Raw genomic sequence first — 19402 nt, forward strand, 5'->3', positions numbered from 1 at the left:
TCACCCTTGTCTCTGGCAGGGACCAACCTGAGGTGGCCAGGATCCCCCTTTTCCAGGCCTCCAGGGTCAGAAAAAACAGGCAGAAAAAGGGAGGCTTGTTTTGCTGGGGAGGGCTTTTTTGCCCTGCACTTTTTGTGGCGGTGCTGACTCAGTGTGGCACAAACAGAGATGGACCATGGGGCAGTTTCTGCTCTGCAGAACCATCCCCTCAGCCTGCCCAGCCGGATGGTCATGCCCAGAGGTGTGATGGATGCAGTCTGTGCTCACAGTCGACCTTTGCTGGGATGGGCAGGCAGGACCCCCCTCTGCTGATTGCTGTGGCCACCGTCCCCCAAGTCCCCGGCCATCACCCTCGTGCCACCTGCAGCTGCTCAGAGATCTCCTCAACACCTTCCTGCCAGTGGATGGGGCACACCCTGGCCCCCCTTGTCCCAGCCTGCATTGCAGACACACTCCCCAAAGCATCAATGATTAATTGGGTAATTTTAACCAAAGCTCTGGCTCCCTCAGCCATCGTGGAGCTTTAAAATAAATGAACATTGTGCAGCATGGGGAGCTGATGTCAAAGTAGACTGAATAGGTTTTTATTTAATACTAAAGCCTATGCTTCCTAAAGCTCCTAGCTTGAGGCATTGTAATTCAATGGCAAACTAACATGAAGTAGCCTCATAACAGACTTTGAGCATTATGTGGGATGCAGCAATTGACTGAGGCCAATTGACAGAATGGGGGGAGCTCAGGCAGGTCGAGAGGGTGCAGGGCTGGGGGTGCAGCCCCAGAGATTTTGGCTGGAGCAATGCCAGGCCACGTGGAGAGCTGCTGGGGAGGAGGGCTGTGCGGCTGTTGCATGGGTTGGTACATTGAATCACAGAATCACAGAACTGTTAGCACTGGAAGGGACCTCTGGAGATCATCCAGTGCAACCCCTGCCCAGGCAGGGTAGAGCAGGTGACACAGGAATGTGTCCAGATGGGTTTGGAATGTCTGCAGAGAAGGAGACTCCACACCCTCCCTGGGCAGCCTGTCCCATTGCTCTGCCACCCTCAGCGTACAGAAGTTCTTCCTCACCAAGGAAGTTCAAGAATCTGGAAAATCTCTCTCACAAGAAAAGGCTGAGGGAGCTGGACCAGTTCAGCCTCAAGAGGAGGTGACTGAGAGGGGATCTCTTTAATGTGTATAAATACCTAAAGGAAGGGTTTCAGAGGATAGAGCCAGGCTCTTCTCCGTGGTGCCATGCAACAGGACAAGAGGCAATGGGCAGAAACTGATGCACAAGGAAGTTCCAGCTGAACATGTGTGGGTGATCGAGCACTGGAACAGATTGCCCAGAGGGATTGTGGAATTTCCAACACTGGAGATATTCCACAACCATCTGGACACAATCCTGTGCCATGTGCTTGAGGATGACTCTGCTTGGGCATGGAGGTTGGACTAGGTGACAACTGGTGGTCCCTTTCAATCTGACCCATTCTGTGATGGTGTGACTCATGCTGAGGTGGAACTTGTGTTTTAGTTTATGGCCATTGCTCCTTGCCCTGTCGCTGGGCACCACCGAAAAGAGCCTGGCACTATCCTCTTGGCACCTGCCTTTGAGATATTTCACAAAATCAATAAGGTTGGCAAAGACTGCTGAGATCATCGAGTCCAACCTTGGACCTAACACCACCCTGCCTACTAGACCATGGAATTAAGTGCCACATCCAGTCTCTTCTGAAATACCTCCAGGGACGGTGACTCCACCACCTCCCTGGGCAGCCCGTTCCAATGCCCAGTCACTCTCTGTGTAAAGAGGGTGTGTCTAACCTAAACCTCCCCTGGCAGTTTAAGACGGTGCCCTCTTGTCCTACTGCCAGTTGCCTGGGACAAGAGACCGATACCCTCCTTGCTACAACCTTTCGCATTAATGCGATCCCCTCTCAGTCTTCACTTCTCCAGACTGCACAGGCCCAGCTCCCGCAGTCCCTTCTCATGAGGGAGATGCCCGAGTCCCCTCATCGCCTCCGCGCCCCCGCTGGCCGCTCTGCAGCCGCTCCCGGTCCCGCACTTTGCCGACGCTCCCTGGGCCCGCGGCTCTGCGGCTCCGCGCGGGGCTCGCACGCTCTCCCCGCTCCCTGGGGCGGGGCGGGGCGGGGCCGGGGCGCGCGTGCGCAGAGCGTGCGGCGCGGGCGCTGCGGCAGTTGGTGCGGGGCAGTTCCACCCGAGCGCGGCGCGAGGTGAGAGCGGCCGCGGGCGCGCGCGGGGCGGGGTGCGCGCGCGGGGCTGTGCCTGGGTGCGGGTGCGGGTGCGCGCGCGGCGGGTGCGCGCCGGGCACCGTCGAGGCGGGGGGCGGGTGATGGGTGGGGAGCTCCCCCTCCCCTCGGGCGCGCGCCCCGGCCGCGGGGGGGACCGTGCCCGGGGCGGGGGCGGCGCGGGGAGAGACCCCCCGGGGGGCAGCGCCCGCCGGCCCCGCCGCTCCCGCTGTCCTGCCCCGGGGAGCCCCCGCTGCCCCGTCCCGTGCCGGGCAGGGCGGCTCCCGCGGTGCCTCGGCCCCCGCCCGGGACGGGGCGGCGGTTCCGTGCCCGCTCCGCCGCCCCGAGCCGCCGGGACGGGGTGTAGGGAGGGCCGGGACCGGCGCCCCGTGCCTGCATTTCCGCCTTCCTTCCGCCCCACGTGGAGCGGAGGGTCCCGGCGGCGCCTTCCCGCTCGCAGCTGCCCCCGGGGCGGCCGCCGCCCGGCCGGGACAGGCAGGAGAGGCGATCCATCCTCCCCCGGCGCCGGGGGAACAGCCCGGTCCCGGGCAGCCTTGGATCGGGGCGAGGGTTCATTGTCACCGCTCCGTTTCATCGGAGTTGCTGTTGGCAATCCGGCTGTGTCGGGCTGGAGCTGATATACCAAAGCCAGGAGCAAAGCACCAAATAAATAAATAAATAAATAAAACCAGCGCAAAACTGCTTTGCTCGCATTTTGCTTACGCTTTTTTTTTTTTTAAATCCTTCCTTTCGTGCCAAAAATAATGTTGCAAAATGTATGATACAAACAAACCTACACTGGTTTTCAGATAGACCAGATGACTTAATACGACAGTGCTGCTTCTTGTGGCACAGGCAGTTTTGAAAATTCCTGGAACCGCTGAGATTATGAAACCCTCAAGTTTATTCCCTTGCTAGTGGTTCTAAAGGCTGCCAAGCTGGTTTTTTTTTTGACGTGGTCTTGAGAACATTCCTCCCAAGACATAATCACTCATGTTTTAAAAGAGTTTTTTTAGCTCTGGAGGATTTATTGTTTGAACCTCAAAGATTGCAAAAGGCTCTCTAAGTAGTCACTTAGAAACGTTTTTCTTTTACTTATCCAAGTGATGCCCTGTGTCATTTTTGACTAACATCATCACCAATTGAAATATGTTGTATTGATCCATATAACTGTTTGTCACTAGTGATTAAACTGAAAATATGAAGATTTTCAGGTCCTTTCAGGTGCTACATGGTCTCACTGAAAATCAGAAACAAAACTCAAAACTGTGTTTTGATCTTGGGTTCAAGTGCTGAATTTGTAGTTCCAGCAGTGAGCAAAAAGCCCAGTGTTTGACTTGCAAACTGATCAGCTTAGCTCAGGAAGTCTGTCACTGTCTCTGTCAGCCTGTGTCAACCTAAACATATTTTAGAGTGGAACTGCTATTTAAAATAATCTTTTGCCATTAGTCCAGAGTCCAGAAGATTGTTCAGGAACCTGCTGCTTTGATTAACAGCTGTTGGGGTTTGTTCACGCATAGACGTAGTTTCATTATATAGCACAATACAACCTTTACTCTGTACAGCGTCATTCAAACAAATTGTATGGCAAAATGCACCACCGAATTGCATTTAGAATGGTCCATTGAATTAAGTACAATTGCTGAGAGAAATGGGCAGAAAAACTGTAAGAATGGGAGAGACGTTTTTAGCTGAGGTTTGAAATTAACAGCCTGTTAGTATATTTGCACTGGTAGCATTAGTGTTATATACCCATTCTACTATATATGCTACTGAAAATCAGATGCAAGCTGACATTTTCCCGGGCAAATTTCCAGTTTGTAGGCAATTTTTAATCATAATAATGATGATAATGATAATAATATCCCCCTTGTATTGTTTCTCTTTGTCATGTTTGATTCCTAATATAACTTGAATTGAAAGCTAATAAACCCTTCCTAAGATCACTAGAAATATTTATCCTAGACTTTTTTTTAACTTTCAGGGGAATTGGTTTTTTTGAAAAACCAGAAAGCTTAGTGTGGTGTTTACTGGTAGACACTGTGGTATTGTGCTCTTTGAGGAGTGTTTTATTTCCTTCAAAAACATACAAGTATATTATTTTTGCATTGAAAGTAGAAGGGAAGCAAACAATTAAAATACAATGTTTAATTGACGCTTATTGAAGAAGCAGATAGGTTTATTTAATAACATCATAACTATTATTTGCAGTTCAACTTATTAAAATAATGCTTGTTGAAAACTGATAGATGGGGGTAGCTTGCAGTGTGAGCTGTTATCTGGGGATGGTGTGGACCGGCTGCAGAGTAGGTTTGCAGTGCTCCAGGACAAGCTGAGATGATCTGCAACCTTTGAATCCAGCAGGAATTGTAAGTACCAATATGCAAGGGGGTGCAGGAAAAAAGGCTGACCATAGCTCTTCCCCGGAGATCTTAGGCAATGGACAGAAGTCGAGTCCTGCAGTTGCACTCAGTGAATCCATTCTTTTGTGGGAATTTGAAACTGGGGAGTACTGTGGGGTCTGAGTGGTTCAGTACCATGCAATTGCCATTGCTTGGGCACTGGTGACAGTCCTACACAAAGCAGTGTTACCACGTAGAAGCTGCTTGGCCTGGAGAAGGTGGATTAATGGTCTCCAGCCAGGCTGCAGTGGAAAGTTGTCATAGGAACTGGCTTGCCATTTGACAGGCCTGTGCCTTGTCCTCACTCCTTTAAAAGAACACCTCAGTAACTAATCACCTCAGGATAAGAAATACTCACATGCCATGCAGCATAAACCCATGAAGAGAGCAGGGCTCTGCCCAAGGGAAACTGAGGACAGCGCTGCACTCAGCAGGACACAGCCTGGATGATGTACCTTGGGATGAGCTCACAGTGCCTGCACTGTGCTAGGTCCTTGCCTTGGGGTGGCCCATAAACACTGGGTGTCCTGATATAAAACAGCTGTGGCTTTTTTAGCAGTGAGAATAATAGGGTAGAAGACTGAACAGAATGTGCCTTGGAGTGGAAGCCTTGCCTCAGTCTTCGGGACATGTTTGGGATGAGATGTATCCAAGTCAGCGCATGGGAATTCCTTGCTTATTGTCTGTACTGCATTTATTTTTAAATTTTATTTATAGTGTCAGCAGCACAAATATAATTTGAAATGTTATTTGAAAAGACCACAATCCAAGTCTTCAAAAGTTGGCTATTCTGTGCTGAAGCATATCCTATTCTTTATGAGTATCTTCAAAGTGCACATTGATATAAATATTTCCTATTTTTAAATGTCTGGGTTTTGCTACTAAAGAAATTATTATGTGCCATGATGTGTAGCAATGAGCTGTGTTTTGCTTTTTAATCATTATGACTCCTTAACTGGAATGATTCCTAAAACCTTGGACTCTGCACTCTGCATAGAGAGCATGTATAACATGACTTTGCTTTCTTAACACAACCATGGAGTGGCTTTGTAATTTTAAGACAGAGAGAATCCAGCACATACAATAAATAGGACTTAATGTACCTTAATGTGTAATTAAGGTAAATATACCTTAAGCAACATTTGGAAAAAATTGCATAGGTATTAAAGCAATTGATGATCTAAACCCACCTACATAAATGTAGTTACTAAGTCTCACACGTAGTTGCAGGGCTAAAAGGGTGCTGGGGAGACCTGCCTGCATGAAGCTGTACTAGGAGAAATACATTTTTTTATGGCAGCATGAGACTGAGGAGGGAGCCTGAGTAATTCAGCCTAAAAAACCCACAGCAAGCAGTCTGTGTCGAATATTTACTAGTACCTGAATGTGTAATAGTGTGTGCACTGTACTATAAGGTCAAAAGCATATTCGCTCTTACTTCCTGGACAGTTGGGTCCCCAAATGTAGGAGCAGTGAGTGGCTGTGTGCCAGCCTTCTTAGTCCTGTCACTTTCCCAAGTCTGGTACAGAATGGTAGAGGCTAAACTTGTGGCTTGCTGGTGACCTTTACCTGTTATCCTCTGGGCATGAATACCTGCTGTGGGTTTTACCAGCACAGGCGGCCCTTTTTTGGTGGTTTCATTAATGTTCTGACTAAACTGGGGAGGTTGGAAACCCCACTGTGATCATCTGTATGCTGCCTTCTCTTAACACCTAAGGAAGAAACAAAGTAGGTTCTTACCCTGTGCATCATATCAGCTATAACTGATTTAAATTCTGCAAAGGTGTGAGCCCATCAAATATGGAGAGCAGGAGTCACAGTAATGAGATACCTATAGACATGATGCTGGGACATGAGCAGCCTGTTGGTTTCTCTTTTGAAATTGAAGGACGCGTGGGCAGATCTTCTGTAGGTGGATGGAAGAAGAAAGGGAGGCCCGAGGAGATGTGATTCTTTTGAGATTTGAAGGTGACTCTAAAGTGAAGTAAGTTAGTAGAGACAGATGTGTGGGAACAATATGGTCTAGTACTGCTCGTGTTGTACCCAGCCTGTAAATAAGAAGATGGTTGTGGTTGCTATAACTACCATTCCGGCTCTTTTCACCACAAGTGATTTATTTAGAAACAAAAGCTCCTTGAAGTCATTATGTGGTCCAAACTTAGCTTAATTTAGTTATAGAGTATTTACAGCTCCCAGCTGCATTTCAGATCTTTTCAAAGACTTGCTATTTTGCATATGTGCTTACTACAATATTACCATTTAACCTTGCTTGGCACAATTGGTTCAGAGGAAGGGGTAAAACAGAGATTTCCTGTACATGTTTCTGCAAGAGGCTCTGAAGTAGAGTGGTTTTCCACTTTTTATTTAAGAGCAGGCCTTTGGATTAGTAGGCTTTGACCCAGGCCTTGCAGTTCTCCCTGTTAATGTTGGCATAATAGGTAAAACACTGAAGATACATTCTTGCTAGATTTTCAGGAAGCAAATTCTCCCTGAACCCTCCAGGAAGGTATACTTCCCCAAAGTACTTTCCAACTGGGGTGGTCCAGCTTTGGCAGTTATGGTGGCCAGATCTGGACTGTAGGACCTTTTGGGTGGGTTGTCCCTCTCTTGTGTGAGCTGCTGCCTTTCCCCTGGCAGCAGCTGCTGCCTGCACTGCTGCTGTAGGAACAGCTGCATCCCAGCTGTGTCTGTGACATCAGGAGGAAGCATTTAGCTGTTCATGCAGTGTTTGCTGCTGAAATCAGTATTCCTTATCTTCTTTGGAGAATGGTAGCTGTGGATGGGAACCAACACATACTTTACTGCTTGGACCGTGCTCCTTTTGGCGTTTGTGTCAAATGTGGTACATCCGGCCATGGTGTATAGCAAGAGAAATTTCTAGTTGACTTCTAAAGTAACCTGGAAAGGAAGGTAAGTTCAAAAGCTCGATGACCAAGTGTTTAGCAGAAACCATCCAGAGTTCTCTGGACTGGCTGAATTCAGCTAGTGTTTGGGTTGATTCAGTTGGTGGTGACTTGCATATAGGTGTGCACGACGATTAATTAGGAACATGAGGTCAAAGAAGAGCATGCAAATGTTCTGCTCTCAGAAACCCAAAGAGGTGCTGAGTGAGATTTATGCCAGTACTTTGTAATCATAACACAGCAATTACCAATAATAACATCTATGAATAAGTGCCAGTGAAGGGCAGGCAGCTCAGGTAATTTTGGAAGTCAATAAATAGAACAGTTGCAATTAAAAATAAATAATCTTTTTATGTTGATTTCATTTGCTTTCTCCGTCTCTGACATACCTTTTTTTTTTTTCCCAAAGGAAGAGCTGAACATATTGGCAAAGGTATTTCAAATGTTTCTCTCTAATCTTTTTAAGTCACCTTTTCAGATATTACAAAGCGATTCCATTTCAAGACTGTGCAAAGATTTTTTGGCCTTTGAAGTCACAGGAAAGGGCTGCAAACTTTGGTCCCAAGTGTCCTGCATAAATCATGTCTTTTCTGACGGCATGTGCAGTATTCACTGAGAGCTTTTAAGAAAAATTGCTCGTAATAGCTGCACAGCTATTTCTTTTTCATTGCTTGTTCAGTTCCACTTTTATAATGTTATTCTCAGTGTGTTCTTTGAGGTCGGGATGAGTTCATTCCCTAAAAAAAAATCCTGGTCAGTTGAACATAAATTACAGGTGCTCTGAGCATCAGTTAGCTTGGGACTGACCCTGGAAACTGCTCTTCCAGTTCAGTTCCTGTAGCATTCCCATTATTGAATACAAGTGGCTGAGTGGAGCTGGGAAGAGGAATTTCACATAGAAGCAAGCCAGACTGGTAAATCATCTGTTAGTTCTGCTGTCTGGAAACTGAGGCAGGAGTCAGATTTCATTTTCTGCTTCATGTCGCGAGCATCAGTCGGTGCACCAGTGATGTTTTTTAAGGGCAGGTCAGCAAGACGATGCCTGTTTTGAGTCTTTCAGTGTTGTGGGATGCTGCATTTCTCCATTGCTTTCCTTTGTTAAAAAAAAGAAAAAGAAAAGATAGCCTAAAGGAAAAAGTACAAACACATGAACCAGGTCTCTCTCAAGGAAGAAGTGGTCAGCAGTTTTTTCCACAGCAAGACTGCAGCTGACAGGGCTGGGTAGAGCTCTGCTAGGGAAAAAGGATAAAATTGGGCATCTGTTGCCTAAAGCTCTAAGTGGTTCAGGTAAGTAGACACAAACCCCATCTTTTCTATTCTAAAATGCTTACTCTACCTGAAGTGTCTCTCCTAAGCAGTGACTAGCATACCAGATGATCTTCTGCTAAGTCCTTTTAAGTTAGTTATGTGAATTTAGCCTCTGGAAGGCATTAGCTTGCCTGTACCCTGAACCACTTGGTGACTGAAGACATCCTGAGCAGAATGTGTCTCGCACATGTTCTGGTGTTCATTAGTATCTTCCTTATAGTGGTGTTGAAACAGAATGATTTTATAAAGAGTAAGTATGTTAAAAATGTCATTGCTGGAATTGTCAGCAGATGTGTGTGATATTTTATGAGCAAATTTTATACAAATTGGAAAGAGTTTTACTTGCTGTGATCTGAGATGAAGTATCCATCTATTGCCTTCAATTATTTGGGGACTTTTTCACTTATCATCAAAAGAAATAATGATTTAGCCTTTCTAAGAGTTATTAAAAAACACGTCTGCAATCTAACCTTTCCTTTTTTTTATGTGATAATAGATTAGGTAGGTTCTTAACCTCTTGTTTTACATGTATTTTAACTTCTCTTTCAATATTGCACTGGCAGTTTTGTGAGCCAAGGCCAAAAAACTCTGCTTGCTAAACTTGAGCAATCAGGAGGGAACAGATGATGAAAAGCTAACAGTGTTTTACTCATCTACCACTCACTTTTCTTCACAGACATGTAGTGAGTAGATATTAACAAAGACAGTAATAAAACGCACTTTGAGTCCCCATAAATCGATGTGTGCTGCTGGGGTCAAGAACGAATATTGGAAAGGTTAAAACATGTAGAGAACTGTCTTACTGTGTTGTGATGCTCAAAGCAAGGCTGGGATTTTTTTCAATTGCTGATTTGAAAGCAATTAGAAGGAGGCATTTCTGTGGCTGCACAGGAGGCTTTGTGTTGGCTGGGCATATGGTCAGCTTTTTTTTTAAGAGGCTACAGTAGGTCAGGTAACATGCTGAAAAAGAAGTCCTCGGTGAATCAGGGCCATTGTGCTACTCTGCTAGGGACAGGTGTTTTTAAAGGCATCTCAGAACCCAGGGGATTCAAGCTGTTCGCTCATCCACAGCAGTAAAACAAGATTGCGCTGTTGAATGCACCTTCAAGTCTACATTGATGAGATTCTTGAGGTTCCCTGAAGAGAGAAGTCTCAAACAGAGGGAAGGTTCAGTGTTGGGAACTCTCGACTCTGGTTTTGGGATAACAGGGATGTGCTGATGATGCCTTCTTAGTTATATATTAATGTTCTCTCACCCTTCAGGCTGACAGTTTTCTTCCATGTTGCAGCTGAGGGAGTAGGTCTGTCACTTCATCGTGTTCCTTCTGAGAACTACCTATGCTGACACAATTGCAGAGACGGCACTATGTGTGTCCTCTTCTGCTCCTGCCAGGGAGCAGTCTCCTGTGTCAGCAGGACTGATTTAACATTAAAAACCAGGGAACTGAAGGGCCCATGGAAAGATGACTTTGTTTTCCCCAAATGAACTTAGTCGTTTGTGTTTTGCTGGGACAGGATAGTAAGAAGTTTCCGAAGAAAAGAGATTGATACAGTTGGAAAACGGTTTAATGTAGGCCTTTGGAATCACTTGATAAAGCTGAGACGGTTAGGTTATCAAAGAGAAGCCAGAAATGTAGCAAGAGCTTGAAGCCATCATAGATGTTCAGTTATTTTACTGATTAATGTAGTCACGTAGATTGCCTAACGAAAGCTGTGCGAATTAGCAGTCTTTTGGAAGACCATGGGAATACTGCAGAGAAAGTATTCATAAAATTAATTTACTTGTAGAGTTTCCTATAGTAGTGCCTCGGTACTACACATCTGTCAAGATTAAATGAGATTTGGGGACTGATAACATCTAGGTGGAGACACTATTGTGCCCTTAGGACAGATTTGTAATTTCATTTGTAATCAGGCAGACTATAATTACTATATTTGCGTCTGATTAAAAAAACAGGTCAGAAAAGTAATGAATTGTGCTCTTTATGTGGAGAGGAACTTCACACTGGAAGAACACTTCAAAACACCTACAGCCGTCACGTTCCCTGATTTTCGATCTTTGTCCTTGCTCTGTTAGTAGGTCTGTGTGTCTTGCTTCTCACTGGCAAGAAGCTGCTGTGTGGGACTGCTTATTGAGAACAGAGTGCAGGAAAGGTTTTGAGTACGTGCCTTTCTGATCTCCATGGTGAGTGATAAGTACCTGTCAGCCTCTGATTTGGGGAGAAAGAGGATTTTTTCTGTTGTTTGGGTGAGGGGTACCTGTGGTTGCTAAACTGGGAGGAACATAGAGCCTGGAGAAGTTGTGCTTCTGGCCTTTGTGAGCATTTCAGGATAGTGTTGGAGCCAGCCCAGGGTCGATTTCGAGGACCTGAGCGTGGATGAAGAAGACTCCTCCTGTTCTCACCTGTAGGCTAGATCAGTCTCAGGGAAGGCTTCTTGGAAAAGAGGTGCATAACCATTATTAAGGACAAAAGTGGGAAGCCCATAAAATCTATTAGGCTAGTATTTGTTTGGAGCCCTATATGTTAGGATAGCAGACAATCAAGATCATCTTTAATAAATGATTTTGGTATTTGCTTTCACAGTGCCCCTTATAGCTGAGGAGTATCATTATTTTGTCTTGTTTGTGTTTTGTGAACAAACAGCAAGTTGGAAATTGGCTGAGTTTTGCATATGAAGTCCATGGCCTTGCTAGATATTATACTGTGTCTGTCTTAGTTCTACAGTCCTCTGCTTATCCTTTTTTTTTTTCTGAAAGATAGGTTTATTTGTCAACGATCAGTCTCTTATGGGTGGGTAAGGTCTCATATAGAAGAGAAACCAAGTTAGTATGTGAGCATTTAGTAAGCTTTTTCCTTTAAGAAGCTGGGAGGAGAAGGGAATGGTACTGGAGAAGAAACCTCTTGTCAGGGAAAGAAAAAGTTGTCCCTGGTTTTGAGAGCAGTTCTCAGATTCTGTTCAGCTGTTGATCTCAGTGTTTATTTTCAATTCCTTTATTTATGAAGGAGGAGCCAGAGTTCCCTAGTTCTTTACTCAGCAGCATGTCCCTTGGCAAGTGTTGTGTCCAGAGCCCTGGGATGCAGGCTGAGTAGCCAATTGGCTATCCTCGCTGGGGCTGAGCAGTGACTGCTTTCTGCCAAGGCTGGAGTGAGATGTGAGTTCATGTTTCCAGCCTGCAGAGATGGTTCAGATTCCGATTCTGCTGTCACATCTGTTTGTGTAGCCCATAAATATGTAGAGAGGGCCCATCCAGCATGGAAGAGGTTCAAGTGTCTCTAAAAAAACCCCCTTATTCTTCTTTTTACTTTCAAATATTAGAAAAAAAAGCCAGAATGAGGTTTCAGTATCTTTGCTTTTCCTGTAAAATATTAATGAAACAGGGATGTGATCTTCAGAGACAAGAGGTTTTTTTACCAGTAAGCACAGTCAGTGAGGAAGGACAATGAAAATGTCCTCCCTCACCTTCAGTGTTCTGAAGATAAAGTGGACTTTTGTCTGTTTGGTTATCCAAGCTGGCACCTTGCATGCTTTCAGAGTGATTGTGCTGCTGGTTGGAGTTGTGCGTCTCAAATACTTTGTCGGTTGCTGCCGTGCTTCTGGAAAGGCCCACTGAGTCCGTATTTGCCTCCTGAAAAGCGTCATTGTTTTGAAACACCGTGATCTGCTGCCAAAAGAGCTACTGTTGTATAATCCTTAATAGCAGGTTAGAGTGGCAGTTGCTCCTTGGTTTGAAACTGGTATGTGGAAGGATGGCTTCCCAGTTCTCTCTCTGGGGATTGCATGTCTCATCTTGTTCTCTCTCTTTGGTAATTGTAACTCATATGGTATTACTGAGTTGGTAATAGATCTTGCACATGTTTGAACACCAAGAGTGTTTCTTAGGAGTGATAAGCTGAAGGAAAAGGAAAAGAAACTGGCAGTTTCCTTTGAGAAGGGGGCTGATGAGTACCGGGATTATGTTTGTCTGTTCTTGCTGGCACATTGTTCTGATGTAAAAGAGCAGAGTTGGAATAAAAAAAAAATTATCTTGACTTTCTGTTCTGATTTGCAGAACTCAACGTGTTCACTTCTGTGCTGACATTTCTGCCTTTCATGCTCTTTACATTAACCTGCAGCTTGGCTGGTGTGCTGTCATGCTTTGGCTTTGTAGCAAGGATATTAGTATTTGCAGGTATCGTTCAAACACCGAGTTCCTGTTGTGGTGGGCATTGGCATCAAAGCTTGCCATCCAGTTTTCAACTAAAGCAAATACATGGGAACTCTGACAAATATTTTTTTTATAAATATCTTATAAATAATTTCTTTAGGGTGGACTGTATTGCAGCAGAGGGATCAAATTCATCTCTACTTTCTAATTTTCCAAGGCCCTAGGCAACTAGAGCAATTGCTTACAGGAAAAGCAGCATGACTAAAATATTTGAATTATGTTAGTGTTTCTTGCTGAAATTTAACAGCTGGAAACAAAAAGCAGTGAGAACATCTCTTAGCCAGGTCCATGCTTGCCATTGGCAGGCACTCAGTTGGACAGCAGTTTGGGAACCTCCATGGCAGAGGTTGCCACAGGCTGCTGAAGACCTTTTCCCAAGGAAGAGAGTTTCCCAGGGCCACCACTGTGCACAGTTTATGTTGGTGTTGGCTCAGAAGAGCCTTTGTTTATCCATTCACCTTCTCTCTAGGTGAAACCACTCTCTGGAGGTTTCTTTCTGATATTGCTTGTGCCTCAGCCTTGTACTCTGTGATACACTGATGTATAAGGTGAGGAAGAGTCGCCTGAGGCACAATACTCAGTTTGACTGACCTGCTGTGTAGCTGAGACTGTTTGACTTTTCTGCATTAATTCTTGACTCTCTGAAAAAGGCTAATTTAAACACCCCCACACACTTCATTTATAGCCCTCTGATCACAGAAAATCTATTTCAGAAATTTGTTGTTTTATAGCTAACTGTCCTCTCTGTTAATATTTTTTGTGTTGGTTGATTTATTTAATTCCCAGTCACGGGCTCTTGTTCTGTCATTGCTAGACTGGGAGCCCTCCACAGTCAGGCTGCTTGCCTGTGTGTAATTGCTTCTAGACTACTTTCAAGTCACCTGCCGAGCTGCTCTCTCTAAATTGGCTGTATTCCACTCCAGCATTACTCTCTCTCATAGATTTATTCCTTTCTCAGAGTAATCATCATTGTTCTGAATGGGGACAGCTGGCTGAAGACAGTTTTCCAGCAGTGTTTGTAGCAGTGACAGACAGGGACATGGAGTCCTGCTTCGAAGTCTTGTACATCCAAGGATCATATTTGACCTGCAGTTGCAGCATTTCTTTGAGAAGTCATGTTTGCTAATTCTTCTCTGTGGCATAGCTCTTGCGCTTCTGGATAAGCTTCACATTCCTTAAGTATGATCCTCCTCCTTATTTTCTAGCGCTGGGACAATATGGGGCACACTAGAGTTAGAGAAGTGGAGAAATAGCATTACCCCTAACGAACTGTTTGTGTAAGAAGCAGAACATTGGAAATAACTGAAATGATAATTCTGCAAGAAATATTGAGAAACATGAGCTATATGGAACGTAGAAAATACGCTGATTAGCTCACTGGAGAATTTGTGGTTCCTGTTTCAAGGTAGTAAACTCACAGATGGATGAGGAGAATGGATGGTCTCATGGTACTCAGGGAGGGTCAGATTTGAGGTTTGCCCCTTGCAGAGTTGCACTGCAGATTTCGTAGTTTTCCAAATTCCATTCTGACCATCTATAAAATTGATGATAATTAAATAGTACTGAAAATATTTTAAACAATTAGTGCTTCTTGGAATTCCTGAATGAATAGAACTCCTTGGACAGAAATGGATGGTCACCCAAAGAAACTCCAAATGTATATATTTGTGGGTTTTAGTGTGTCTAATGTGCTTGGGTCCTGGAGTATTGCTGGAGCTCTAGGGACTGCACAGCCACTCTTTGGGTATGGTTGTCAGTAGAAATAGTCTGATTTAAAAAATTCATGTAAAATAAGCAATGTATTTGATATGTAGCCATTACTTTAGCATCTGGCTTTATGACAGAGATAAAATTCAGCCTGAAATTAAATCAAATCCTGTAATAAATGATGTGAGTAGCATTCTCCTTTCTTATACCTTACCCATTCAGAAATAGCCCATGAGTTACCATTGTCTATCAGTCAGACAATAGTTAAATGAATGTATAACTGGGAATGCTTTACCAATTTTACTGAAAGCACACTCCTGGAAAAAGCAGCTTCGATGATGTAAGCACTGTGGTGGTGTCCAAGAGCAACTGCTACCCCCTTCCTGTGGGAGGACTCAAAGGCAGTGTTGGAGATTACAAGCTTGGAGCTGGGAAGGTTAGTACAATCCATGGAGCAAGGAGAGTGTTATCAATCTAATGTAATCCAGTGGATCTTCGTACACTGCAAGTGGGATCTACTGTAAGCCCAATACACATCTGTGGTTGACCTTAACAGGTTCTTAACAGCTGATCTCTACCTCATTAATGCCCTGTAATCGGTATACAGAATTATCCTGCTTAAAGCCAACCTCAGGTATTCATTATCATGAGCTGAAGTATGCTTTGAAGTGTCTCTTGGAAGTAATTTAATATTCTAAAAGGAAGAACGTGTTTTGTCCTTCCTGCCATCATGAACCTGAAGCCTTGCTGTCAGGGAGGTCGCTACCCAGAAGTGAAAGATCTTCAAGTGAAGAACTTAACTTGAAGCACAAAGAGAAAAAAAAAAAGTCAGATTTCTGGTTTAGGCTGTTTACAAGCTTCATTGCTTATATCTCAAGTCATGGACATAGTAAATTTCCAAAAGCACCACTAATTGAAAACACCTTTTGGAAACAGTTTGCCTTTGGCTATCGAGCAGAAGTGTTGGCAGTAAAAGACAAGAGGGGTTTGAATTGTCATCCCAGGGCTGTGGGAGAGGGAAGGAGCTGTGCGAACTAGCAGAGCTGGTGTGTAAGGCTGCAATTCAGGATAAAATTGGAGCGTCATTCGGCATCCATGCGATCCCTGCAGCTTGGAGCCAGTCAGGAGCCTACTGCTTTGCGGCTTTTGTCACGTATAAGTGCAGGCTGACCTCTCTGTGTCTGCCAGTTGATGCCTAGTATTGAAATTTGAATTCATGTAAAAGTATACTGTGCTAGGAGCATGCTGCGTATCTGTGATTCATCCTGACAGCACTAGGAACTCAGACTGATTTTAAGCACAGGGACTGAGGAATTAGGGCTTCTGCATTTGATTCCCACTTGCTCTGTGTTATTACCTTCTCTGTGCCTCACTATCCGTAGCTGACAAAATGGGGACAGCACTTTTGCTGCCCCTACATGTATTATGTGAGCAAGAGTTTGTGAAGTGCACTGGGATCACAGGCATAAGAAAGGCACTTCTGGTGAGGGCAGGAGCCTACCCAGCCCCTGCTCACACGGTGGCAGTGAGAGATGCTGTTGAGGAGGATGACTCAGTCCTGGCCGCTGTCTGCTGTCCATCCCAGGATGTCAGGTGCTCCAGAGGATCAAAGGGTGTGATGCTAACCTGAGTGGATTTCACCTCCTCCAATTCTAGCTGTCCCATATGTCTAGCCTAAATGAGGTGCAAGCTACTTCTGCCCTCAGTGGAGGGAGTGAGCTGCTCCTGGAAAGTGAGTCGCTTTTCTTAACCATGCTTACATGGAGAGTCCTCTCAGCTGCAGAAAAGATCACTTTCCCCCTCCCCTGCCCTATTTGTAAGGCCATGCCATGACCCGGACCAGGAATTTGAGATGAGTCTTGAACAAGCCGACCCTAATCCTGCTCCCTTTGTGTTTGCCCACCCTCAGGATTTTAGGATGGTTTGCTCCTCCCTTGCTGAGAGCCCACAAAGCCCTTTGAGATGGAGCAGTGTTGCAATGGGGAGCCAGGAAGAAATGCTCTAGGCTTGGCAAGGGCACCACGAGACTTGTCTGTACACCCACAGCCTCCGACTAGACACGAAGCTTTTAAGTAGCTAATGTTAGATGTGATGATTTTCTCTATTCACCTTCCACTGTGCACGTACATGTGCGGGTTGTGCTGCCAAGGTATTAATGATTCTTGAAGCAGAACGTGTGAGAAGAGGCAGATGTGGTGCGTGGTGAATCACTGTGAGTACGCTACAGCCTTGGGATTGGTTAGTGATGCCTTTGTTTTCTGCTATATAAGCTCTCAGAGAATACCCTGGAAAAAGTGGGATTATCACCACTGTTTTGTTCATCTCTACATTTTAGTGTGATTTGGCATTGCATCATCAAAGTGTCAAGATGAACTCAGAAAAAAATAGAGGCAGTGCATTTAACCTGAACACATCAAATAGTATCAGGTGCAGAAATCTCTATTTTTTCACTAAGAAATATAAGAAAAGTAATAGTAAAACTTGAAGGGAAGTGCTTCTGAATGTGTTGTTTAATTTGTATGAGTACTTGAAAAAAATACGGTATGAATAATACTTGAAGTCAGCCAAAATCTGACAAAATAATCACATGGACTTATTTTGAAATATATGCTAAAAATCCTATGCTCTTTCAGACCAAAGCATATGTGCTAGATAGCAGCTCTGTATAAAAGCTTTGCAGCTGAGATTTTAAATAGCTTTTCAAAAGGAACCCTGTACCATAAATGCTATCAGATGCTTAATTAAGACAACATGAGCAAGGAGCATGTTTTTGCAGTAAATTATGGGGAGGTGTTCTGACATGCTTTATCTATGTAAAGATTTCTATTTTTATGTGAAGCTATTTAGAGATTATTGATTTCAAAATAGATTTGTAACTAAAGAAAGATGCATCATATTTCAGTTGCTTGGAGTTGAAAATCTTGCCTGGCTGTCTGCCTGCTCTCTTAGATGTTTATTCCAGTGGCTTACAAGTGTATGGGGTGATTCTGTCCTTATTTTTCTCTCTCTATTTGGCAGAAGGAATTTGTATTCAGGGGCCAGATCCCATGTCTCTTACCCATGCAGGTAGGCTGATTTTTATGCCTTTGAAGCCCATGAGGCTTTTTGCATGAGTAAGACTTTTGGGTGGGGAAGATCCTTTGCAATATCTTTTGTCAGTTGTTACTGTTTTGTTTCAGAGGGTTAAGCTGTTGTCACAGTGTCAGTGCAGCCTGCTAAGCTGTAAGTGTGCCTTTGAGTACATGTAATAGAAAACTTCAGCATAAGATTTTTTTATTTTATGCTGTATGAACATTGAAAGGAAGATTTTAATAAATCAGGGCAAAGCCTGAAGATAGAGATAATACCTTTTATTAGAGCAACCTACAGAATTTGAAAACTTATGCAAGCTTGTGTACCCAAGAGCTTTTCTGTTTTTTCCAGCCATACCAGTTGGTCTAATAAAAAACGTTGCCTTTGTCTACAAACCTTGTCCTGCCTGTGAACTCTGTTCATCACAGCTACAGCAAAATACTGCTGGATCATTAAAATAATTCAGGCCTTCCTTGCTTAATTATGGAAATTTTTGTGGTTTCCTCAAGTCTAAGCTTTTTGAATCCCAGCACACACAAAATGATGCTGTCTGGTTTCTTCTTCTGTAGAGCAGGATTTCATCACATAGGAGTTCAAACTGCTTCACCGATTCCTCCTTTTAGAAAGGATATTGTAAAGGTAGCCTGCTAAAATTCTTCTGCCATCTGGATTTTAGGGTATTTTGTGGGATATTACTGATGTATACTATCAGATGCCTGGCAAGGATGGCTGCTGGAAGCAGTCCTATCCTAGTACCCGAGTCAGCATATGATGCGGTGTGATGGTGATGGGAAGCAGATGAAATGGGAAGAAGAGGCTGGCAGTCTCTGGCTTTGGCTCTGGGGGTGAAACTTTGAATCTTGCTATGTGTCTGGCTGGTTAAGCACAGTGGTGTAGCCCCTCTAAATGGCAGGAAGCTTGGATGTGGACTTGTTTCAGCTGGAACACCTAGACCCAGAGCTGTCTAAGAGTCCTAAGACCAACCATGCAACAGTTTCTTCAGAGCTATTTAACATACCCTTTAGAGGCCTTAAATGTATACATGTCTTGGATCCGGATTTGTAGTTCTAGGCTACTAGCTTTGAAATAGACCAAGGTGGTGATGATCTGGACCATCTTGAAATGTCCATGGGGTAGATCGACGCAGCCTCGGAGGACACATCGTGTTCTGCCTTTTGCAGTCCTTGAGTCTTACCAGATCCCTCACTCTGATGCCTGTCTCAGCTGCAGACCTGGAGTCTGTCACCCTTGCAGGGACACTGCTCCTTTCCCAAGGACTGCAGCCCTTGCTGCCCCTGAGGAGCCTTGCTGCAGGCAGTGCCCTGCCTTCAAATTTGAATGGGAACAGGTTGATGCTTGAGGGCTGTTTAGTTCTGTGCCCTGTGCTGCCTTCCATCTGCCTTTGGGCACGGCTTAAATAGCTGGTAATTACTTGTAAGCCTTTGGTGGCTGGTGCTGGGGCTATTTTAGAAGCTGATTCTCCCTGCATGCCCTGTTGTGGAAGTTGCGGCTGGCTGGAAATGGCCCATCGCCCTCTCGCTGTGGTGACCTCCTCTCCTGGGTGTGTTGTGGGGA

At 44.7% G+C, this 19402-nt stretch overlaps 1 protein-coding gene across 1 annotated transcript in view; it reads left to right on the top strand.

Moving 5' to 3' along the window:
• The first annotated feature begins 2144 nt into the window (after positions 1-2144).
• The window catches only part of NT5C2 (5'-nucleotidase, cytosolic II), a 60428-nt gene continuing 43170 nt past the window's right edge, over positions 2145-19402 (top strand). Inside the window, exon 1 of the mRNA XM_027672147.1 lies at positions 2145-2213. The gene's annotated coding sequence lies outside the window, so the exon portion shown is untranslated. The remainder of the gene's footprint in view (positions 2214-19402) is intronic.

Source organism: Neopelma chrysocephalum, unplaced genomic scaffold (assembly GCF_003984885.1).
Source record: "Neopelma chrysocephalum unplaced genomic scaffold, ASM398488v2 Primary Assembly neopelma1_97390, whole genome shotgun sequence".
Lineage (NCBI taxonomy): Eukaryota > Metazoa > Chordata > Aves > Passeriformes > Pipridae > Neopelma > Neopelma chrysocephalum.